Source organism: Triticum dicoccoides, chromosome 4B, assembly GCF_002162155.2.
Source record: "Triticum dicoccoides isolate Atlit2015 ecotype Zavitan chromosome 4B, WEW_v2.0, whole genome shotgun sequence".
NCBI lineage: Eukaryota > Viridiplantae > Streptophyta > Magnoliopsida > Poales > Poaceae > Triticum > Triticum dicoccoides.
In genome coordinates this window covers 424,424,335-424,434,637 of record NC_041387.1, presented here as the reverse complement: position 1 = coordinate 424,434,637, position 10,303 = coordinate 424,424,335, and positions in this window count along the sequence as shown.

Genomic DNA, 10,303 nt, shown 5'->3' with positions numbered 1-10,303 from the left:
CTATTCATAGGCATGTTATAAGCAAACAAATTATCAAGGCAATCAAAAACTACCATATGCAAGGAAGAAGAGAGAAACGATAGCAATCTCAACATAACGAGAGGTAATTTAATAACATGAAAATTTCTACAACCATATTTTTATCTCTCATAATAGTTACATGTGGGATCATAAGCAAATTCAACAAAATAGCTATCACATAAAATATTTTCAACATGATCCACATGCATGCGAAGTTGACACTCTTCCAAAATAGTGGGATTAACATTAACTAAAGTCATGACCTCTCCAAACCCACTTTTATCAAAAATTTCATAAGATTGAAAATTCTCCAAATATGTGGGATCTAAAGTTGACACTCTTCCAAACTCACTTTCAGTAATATTGCAAACACTCTTATCAATCTCATATTCATCATGGGGCTTAAATAAATTTCAAGATCATAAGAAACATCATCACCCCAATCATGATCATTGCAACAAGTAGTAGAAATAGCAAAACTAGCATCCCCAAGCTTAGGGGTTTGCATATTATTAGCACAATTGACATCAATAGAATTTGTAGTAAAATCATTACAATCATGCTTTTTATTCAAGGAGCTATCGTGAATCTCTTCATAAATTTCTTCATCACAATTTCCAGATTCACGAATTTCAAGCAAAACCTCATAAAAATAATCTAGTGCACTCAACTCACTAGCAATTGGTTCATCATAATTGGATCTCATGAAAAGATTAGCAAGTGGATGAGGATACATAAACTTTTAGCAAGCGAAGATGCAAGCAAAAAGAAGGCACATGGAGACACAAGATCGAACGGGAGAAGGGCGAAGAAAACGGCAAGGGTGAAGTGGGGGAGAGCAAAACGAGAGGCAAATTTCAAATAATGTAATGCGATGGATAAGAGTTTGTGATGGGTACTTGGTATGTCTTGACTTGTGCGTATACTCCCCGGCAACGGCGCCAAAATCCTTCTTGCTACCTCTTGAGCATGCGTTGGTTTTCCCTTGAAGAGGAAAGGGTGATGCAACAAAGTAGCGTAAGTATTTCCCTCAGTTTTTGAGAACCAAGGTATCAATCCAGTAGGAGGCTACACTCAAATCCCTCGTATCTGCACAAACAAATAAGAACCTTGCAACCAACGCGATAAAGGGGTTGTCAATCCCTTCACAGCCACTTGCAAAAGTGAGATCTAATAGAGATGATAAGATAAATATTTTTGGTATTTTTATGATATCGATTGGAAAGTAAAGATTGCAAAATAAAATAGATCGGAAACTTATATGATGGAAAATAGACCCGGGGGCCATAGGTTTCACTAGTGGCTTCTCTCAAGATAGCGTAAGTATTATGGTGGGTGAACAAATTACTGTCGAGCAAATGATAGAAAAGTGCATAGTTATGAAAATATCTAGGCATGATCATGTATATAGGCATCACGTCCGCGACAAGTAGATCGAAACGATTCTGCATCTACTACTATTACTCCACACATCGACCACTATCCAGCATGCATCTAGAGCATTAAGTTCATAAGAATAGAGTAACGCATTAGGCAAGATGACATGATGTAGAGGGATAAACTCAAGCAATATGATATAAACCCCATCTTTTTATCCTCGATGGCAACAATACAATACGTGCCTTGCTGCCCCTGCTGTCACTGGGAAAGAACACTGCAAGATTGAACCCAAAGCTAAGCACTTCTCCCATTGCAAGAAAGATCAATCTAGTAGGCCAAACCAAACTGATAATTCGAAGAGACTTGCAAAGATAACAAATCATACATAAAAGAATTCAGAGGAGATTCAAATATTGTTCATAGATAACCTTGATCATAAACCCACAATTCATCAGATCTCGACAAACACACCGCAAAAAGAATTACATCGAATAGATCTCCAAGAAGATCGAGGAGAACTTTGTATTGAGATCCAAAGAGAGAGAAGAAGCCAGCTAGCTAATATAATGGACTCGAAGGTCTAAGGTAAACAACTCACACATCATCGGAGAGGCTATGGTGTTGATGTAGAAGCCCTTCGTGATCGATTCCCCCTCTGGCGGAGCACTGGAAAAGGCCCCAAGATGGGATCTCTTGGGTACAGAAGGTTGCGGCGGTGGAAATAGGGTTTTGTGGTGCTCTCGGATGTTTTCAGGGTATATCAGTATATAGGCAAAGAAGTCGGTCAGGGGAGCCACGAGGGGCCCACAAGGGTGGGGGGGCACGCCTCCCTGCCTCGTGTCCGCCTCGTTGCTTCCTTGAAGTCCACTCCAAGTCTCCTGGATTGCGTTTGTTCCAAAAACGACTCTCCCGAAGGTTTCATTCCATTTGGACTCCGTTTGATATTCCTTTTCTGCGAAACATTGAAATAGGTAAAAAAACAGCAATTTGGACTGGGCCTCCGGTTAATAGGTTAGTCCCAAAAATAGTATAAAAGTGTATGATAAAGCCCATTAAACATCCCAAAAAGATAATATAATAGCATGGAACAATAAAAAATTATAGATACGTTGGAGACGTATCAAGCCTAGATACTTATGCCTAGATATTCTAGAGATCAAGATGAAGTAATTTATGAAGAGATTCACGATAGCTGGTTGAATAAAAAGCATGATTGCAATGATTTTACTACAAATTCTATTGATGTCAATTGTGCTAATAATATGCAAAACCCTAAGCTTGGGGATGCTAGTTTTGCTATGTTTACTACTTGTTGCAATGATCATGGTTGGGGTGATGATGTTTCTTATGATCTTGAAAATTTATTTAAGCCCCATGATGAATATGAAATTGATAATAGTGTTCGCAATATTATTGAAAGTGGGTTTGGAAGAGTGTAAACTTTAGATCCCACATATTTGGAGAATTTTCAATCTTAAGAAATTTTTGATGAAAGTGGGTTTGGAGAGGTCATGACTTTAGTTAATGTCAATCCCACTATTTTGGAAGAGTGTCAACTTCGCATGCAGGTGGATCATGTTGAAAATGTTATATGTGATAGCTATTTTGTTGAATTTGCTTATGATCCCACATGTAAGTATTATGAGAGAGGAAAATATGGTTGTAGAAATTTTCATGTTATTAAATTACCTCTCGTTATGTTGAGATTGCTATTGTTTCTTTCCCCTTCCATGCATATGCTAGTTTTTGCTTGCTATGATATTTTTTTTGCCTATAAGATTCCTATGCATAGGAAGTATATTAGAATTAGATGTGTTTGTCACGTGTTTCATGATGCTCTCTTTGTGTGAGCATCGTTGAAATCTTATGCCTAGCTAGGGGCGTTAAACGATAGCGCTTGTTGGGAGGCAACCCAATTTTATTTTTATTATTTACTTTTAGTTCCTATTTAGTAATAAATAATTCATCTAGCCTCTAGTTAGATGTGTTTTATGTTTTAATTAGTATTCGTGCCAAGTAAAACCTATAGGATCTTCTTGGGTGATAGTTAATTTGATCTTGCTGAAAAATAGAAACTTTTGCATGCACAAGAATAATTTTCGTAAATCACAGAAACGTGCTTTTCAGTTTATTATTTTTGTAGGAGATTAATAAACAAATTATTTAGGACTTCCTATTTTTGTAGAATTGTTGGGGTTCCAGAAGTATTCGAAAGTTACAGATTGCTACAGACTGTTCTGTTTTTGACAGATTCTGTTTTTCGTGTGTTGTTTGCTTATTTTGATGAATCTATGGCTAGTATCAGGGGTATGAACCATAGAGAAGTTGGAATACAGTAGGTTTAACACCAATATAAATAAAGAATGAGTCCATTACAGTACCTTAAAGTGGTGGTTTGTTTTATTTTGCTAACAGAGCTCATGAGATTTTCTGTTGAGTTTTGTGTTGTGAAGTTTTCAAGTTTTTGGGTAAAGATTTGATGGATTATGGAATAAAGAGTGGCAAGAGCCTAATATTGGGGATTCCCAAGGCACCCTAAGGTAATATTCAAGGACAATCAAAAGCCTAAGCTTGGGGATGCCCCGGAAGGCATCCCCTCTTTCGTCTTCGTCCATCGGTAACTTTACTTGATGCTATATTTTTATTCACCACATGATACGTGTTTTGCTTGGAGTGTCTTGTATGATTTGAGTCCTTGATTTTTTGTTAACTACAATCATCCTTTCTGTACACACCTTTTGGGAGAGACACACATGAACCGGAATTTATTAGAATACTCTATGTGCTTCACTTATGTCTTTTGAGCTAGATAATTTTGCTCTAGTACTTCACTTATATCTTTTTAGAGCACAGCAGTGGTTTTATTTTATAGAAATTATTGATCTCTCATGCTTCACTTATATTATTTTGAGAGTCCTTTAGAACAACATGGTAATTGCTTTGGTTAAAATTTTAGTCCTAATATGATGAGCATCCAAGATATGTATAATAAAAACTATCATATAAAGTGCATTGAATACTATGAGAAGTTTGATACTTGATGATTGTTTTGAGATATGAGGATGGTAATATTTGGGTAATGCTAGTGGAGTAGTTGTGAGTTTGAGGAATACTTGTGTTAAAAGTTTGTGATTCCCGTAGCATGCACGTATAGTGAACCGTTATGTGATGAAGTTGGAGCATGATTTATTTATTGATTGTCTTCCTTATGTGTGGAGGTCGGGATCGCGTGATGGTTAACTCCTACCAACCCTTCCACTAGGAGCATGCGTGTAGTACTTTGTTTAGATAACTTGTAGATTTCTGCAATAAGTATGTGAGTTCTTCATGACTAATGTTGAGTCCATGGATTATATGCACTCTCACCCTTCCACCATTGCTAGCCTCTCTTGTGCCACGCAACTTTCGCCGGTATCATACACCCACCATATACCTTCCTCAAAATAGCCACCATACCCACCTACTGTGGCATTTCCATAAACATTCCGAGATATATTGCCAGGCAACTTTCCACCGATATGTTTATTATGACACGCTCCACCATTGTCATATTGCTTTGCATGATCATGTAGTTGACATTGTATTTGTGGCAAAGCCACCATTCATAATTCTTTCATACATGTCACTCTTGATTCATTATCCCGGTACACCACCAGAGGCATCCACATAGAGTCATATTTTGTTCTAAGATTTTTGAGTTGTAAGTAGATGAAAATGTGATGATCTTCATTATTAGAGCATTGTCCCATGTGAGGAAAGGATGATGGAAGCAATGATTCCCTCACAAGTTGGGATGAGTCTCTGGACTTTATGAAAAATAAAAGAGGCCAAAGAAGACCAAATTAAAAAATAGGCCAAAGAAGCCCACCAAAAAAAATAAAAAAAATGAGAGAAAAAGAGAGAAGGGACAATGTTACTATCCATTTACCACACTTGTGCTTCAACGTAGCACCATGATCTTCATGATAGAGAGTATCCTATGTTGTCACTTTCATATACTAGTGGGTATTTTTCATTATAGAACTTGGCTTGTATATTCCAATGTTGGGCTTCCTCAAATTGCCCTAGGTCTTCGTGACCAAGCAAGTTGGATGCACACCCACTTAGTTTCTTTTGATGAGCTTTCATACACTTATAGCTCTAGTGCATCCGTTGCATGGCAATCCCTACTCACTCACATTGATATCTATTAATGGGCATCTCCATAGCCCGTTGATACGCCTAGTTGATGTGAGACTATCTTCTCCTTTTTTGTCTTCGCCACAACCACCATCCTATTCCACCTATAGTGCTATGTCCATGGCTCACGCTCATGTATTGCATGAAGATTGAAAAAGTTTGATAATACTAAAGTATGAAACAATTGCTTGGCTAAAACCGGGGTTGTGCATGATTTAAATATTTTATGTGATGAAGATAGAGCATAGACAGACTATATGATTTTGTACGGATAACTTTCTTTGGCCATGTTATTTTGAGAAGACATGATTACTTTGTTAGTATGCTTGAAGTATTATTACTCTTATGTCAATATTAAACTTTTGTCTTGAATCTTTTGGATCTAAACATTCATGCCACAGTAAAGAAAATTACATTGAGAATTATGCTAGGTAGCATTCCACATCAAAAATTCTGTTTTTATCATTTACCTACTCGAGGACGAGCAGGAATTAAGCTTGGGGATGCTTGATACGTCTCCAACGTATCTATAAGTTTTGATTGTTCCATGCTATTATATTATCTGGTTTGGATGTTTAATGGGCTTTATTATAAAGTTTTATATTATTTTAGGGACTAACCTATTAACCGGAGGCCCAGTCCAAATTGTTATTTTTTTTGCCTATTTCAGTGTTTCGCAGAAAAGGAATATCAAACGAAGTCCAACCGGAGTGAAACCTCCGTGAGAGTCATTTTTGGAACGAACGCAATCCAGGAGACTTGGAGTGGACATCAAGGAAGCAACAAGGCGGCCACGAGGCAGGGAGGCACTCCCAGGGGGGTAGGCGCGCCCCCACCCTTGTGGGCCCCTCGTGGCTCCCCTGACCGACTTCTTTCTCCTATATATACTCATATACCCTGAAAACATCCGAGAGCACCACGAAACCCTATTTCCATCGCCGCAACCTTCTGTACCCGTGAGATCCCATCTTGGGTCCTTTTCTGGCGCTTCGCCCAAGGGGGAATCGATCACGGAGGGCTTCTACATCAACACCATAGCCTCTCTGATGATGTGTGAGTAGTTTACCTCAAACCTTTGGGTCCATAGTTATTAGCTAGATGGCTTCTTCTCTCTCTTTGGATCTCAATACAAAGTTCTCCTCGATCTTCTTGGAGATCTGTTCGATGCAATTCTTTTTGGGTGTGTTTGTCGAGATCCGATGAATTGTGGGTTTATGATCAAGATTATCTATGAACAATATTTGAATCTCCTCCGAATTCTTTTATGGATGATTTGTTATCTTTGCACGTCTCTTCGAATTATCAGTTTGGTTTGGCCTACTAGATTGATCTTTCTTGCAATGGGAGAAGTGCTTAGCTTTGGGTTCAATCTTGCGGTGTCCTTTCCCAAGTGACAGCAGGGGCAGCAAGGCACGTATTGTATTGTTGCCATCGAGGATAAAAAGATGGGGTTTATATCATATTGCTTGATTTTATCCCTCTACATCATGTCATCTTACCTAATGTGTTACACTGTTCTTATGAACTTAATACTCTAGATGCATGCTGGACAACAGTCGATGTGTGGAGTAATAGTAGTAGATGCAGAATCGTTTCGATCTACTTGTTGCGGACGTGATGCCTATATACATGATCATGCCTAGATATTCTCATAACTATGCACTTTTCTATCAATTGCTCGACAGTAATTTTTCACCCACCGTAATACTTATGCTATCTTGAGGGAAGCCACTAGGGAAACCTATGCCCCCCTGGTCTATTTTTCTTCATATAAGTTTCCGATCTATTTTATTTTGCAATCTTTACTTTCCAATCTATATCATAAAAATACCAAAAATATTTATCTTATTATCTCTATCAGATCTCACTTTTGCAAGTGGACGTGATGGGATTGACAACCCCTTTATCGCGTTGGTTGCAAGGTTCTTATTTGTTTGTGCAGGTACGAGGGATTTGAGTGTAGCCTCCTACTGGATTGATACCTTGGTTCTCAAAAACTGAGGGAAATACTTATGCTACTTTGCTGCGTCACCCTTTCCTCTTCAAGGGAAAACCAACACATGCTCAAGAGGTAGCAAGAAGGATTTCTAGCGCCGTTGCCGGGGAGTCTACGGACAAGTCAAGACATACTAAGTACCCATTACAAACTCTTATCCCTCACATTACATTATTTGCCATTTGCCTCTCGTTTTCCTCTCCCCCACTTCTAAAACGATTTTCGAAAACCTTTGCCTTTTCTTTGCCCCTCTTCCGTTCGATCTTGTGTCTCCATGTGCCTTCTATTTGCTTGCATATTTCCTTGCTAAAAAGCTATTGATATGGACCCACTTAAAGTGTTCTACTTGGATCATCTTCGATCTATTTGTGCGCTTGCTGAAACCCCAACTAGTTTACTTGAGGGAAGTTCTTTAGATGAGAATGCTCATTTTGTGCGTCATCGTTTGTCTGAAAAGGGGAAGCTCTTATGGTATCAATTAAATAGTTTGCTATGCTATGCTTGGAATCTTTGTGAAATTTATGATTTTACTTGTTGCTCTAAGAACCCTAAAAAACACCTTCCCTACCTATGTGAGTTTAATGATAATGAAATCTTATCTTCTTATGGAAAGGGTGTTTATAGTTACTATGATATCGAACAAATTGAAGAATTTGTCGTTTTTAAGGGCGCTCGTGAAGTTGATTCTTTGATTGAAAAGTATGGTATTACTCTCTACAAATCCCAAAATTCTGACATACTTAAATATTGCTATGAAAACTATGCTCATAATGCCTATGTTAAGGAATTTATTGAGAGAATGACCATTGCTTTGGAAAAAATTAATGATATGCATGAATCTATAGATAATTATGATTCCGATGATTTGATTGAAATATCCCTTGATGAACATGATGCTTGCTATTCTTGTGGCCATGATGCCAATATTTATGAAGATGAATTTGCTATAGTTCCTTATGTTAAACATGAGATCATTGCTATTGCACCCATACTTGATAGTTCCTTCAATAAAAAGCATGATTTCAATGATGTTATTATAAATTCTCTTGATGTCAATTGTGCTAATAATATGCAAAACCCTAAGCTTGGGGATGCTAGTTTTGCTATGTCTACTACTTGTTGCAATGATCATGATTGGGGTGATTCTTCATATGATCTTGAAAATTTATTTAAGCCCCATGATGAATATGAGATTGATAATAATGTTGAAATAATATTGAAAGTGGGTTTGGAAGAGTGTCAACTTTAGATCCCACATATTTGGAGAATTTTAAATCTTATGAAGTTTTTGATAAAAGTGGGTTTGGAGAGGTCATGACTTTAGTTAATGTTAATCCCACTATTTTGGAAGAGTGTCAACTTTGCATACATGTGGATCGTGTTAAGAATATGTTTTGTGACAGCTATATTGTTGAATTTTCTTATGATCCTACATGTAATTATTATGAGAGAGGAAAATATGGTTGTAGAAATTTTCATGTTACTAAATTACCTCTCGTTATGTTGAGATTGCTATTGTTTCTCTCTTCTTCCTTGCATATGGTGGTTTTTGCTTGCCTTGATAATTTGTTTGCTTATAAAATGCCTATGCATAGGAATTATGTTAGAGTTAAATGTGTTTGTCACATGTTTCATGGTGATCTCTTTGTGTTTCAATTATTATCTTTCATGTGAGCATCGTTGAAATCTTATGCCTAGCAAGGGGCGTTAAACGATAGCACTTGTTGGGAGGAAACCCAATTTTATTTTTGTTCTTTACCTTTTGTTCCTGTTTAGTAATAAATAATTCATCTATACTTTGGTTAGATGTGGTTTTGTGTTTTAGTTAGTGTTTGTGCCAAGTAAAACCTTTAGGATAACCTACGGTGATAGTTAATTTGATCTTGCTGAAAAACAGAAACTTTTGCACACACGATATTAGTTTTCATAAATCACAGAAACGTGATTTTCAGTTGATTATTTTTTAAGAAGATTAATAAACAAATTACCTACTACTTCCAATTTTTTTATAACCTTTGGGGTTCCATAAGTATTCTAAAGTTACCGATTGCTACAGACTGTTCTGTTTTTGACAGATTCTGTTTTTCGTGTGTTGTTTGCTTATTTTGATGAATCTATGGCTAGTATCAGGGGGTATGAACCATAGAGAAGTTGGAATAAAGTAGGTTTAACACCAATATAAATAAATAATGAGTCCATTACAGTACCTTAATTTGGTGGTTTGTTTTATTTCGCTAACGGAGCTCATGAGATTTTCTGTTGAGTTTTGTGTTGTGAAGTTTTCAAGTTTTTGGGTAAAGATTTGATGGATTATGGAATAAAGAGTGGCAAGAGCCTAAGCTTGGGGATGCCCAAGGCACCCTAAGGTAATATTCAAGGACAATCAAAATCCTAAGCTTGGGGATGCCCCGGAAGGCATCCCCTCTTTCGTCTTCGTCCATCGATAACTTTACTTGATGCTATATTTTTATTCACCACATGATATGTGTTCTGCATGGAGCGTCTTGTATGATTTGAGTGTTTGATTTTTAGTTTACCACAATCATCCTTGCTGTACACACCTTTTGGGAGAGACACATATGAATCGGAATTTATTAGAATACTCTATGTGCTTCACTTATGTCTTTTGAGCTAGATAATTTTGCTCTAGTACTTCACTTATATCTTTTTAGAGCACAGCAGTGGTTTTATTTTATAGAAATTATTGATCTCTCATGCTTCACTTAT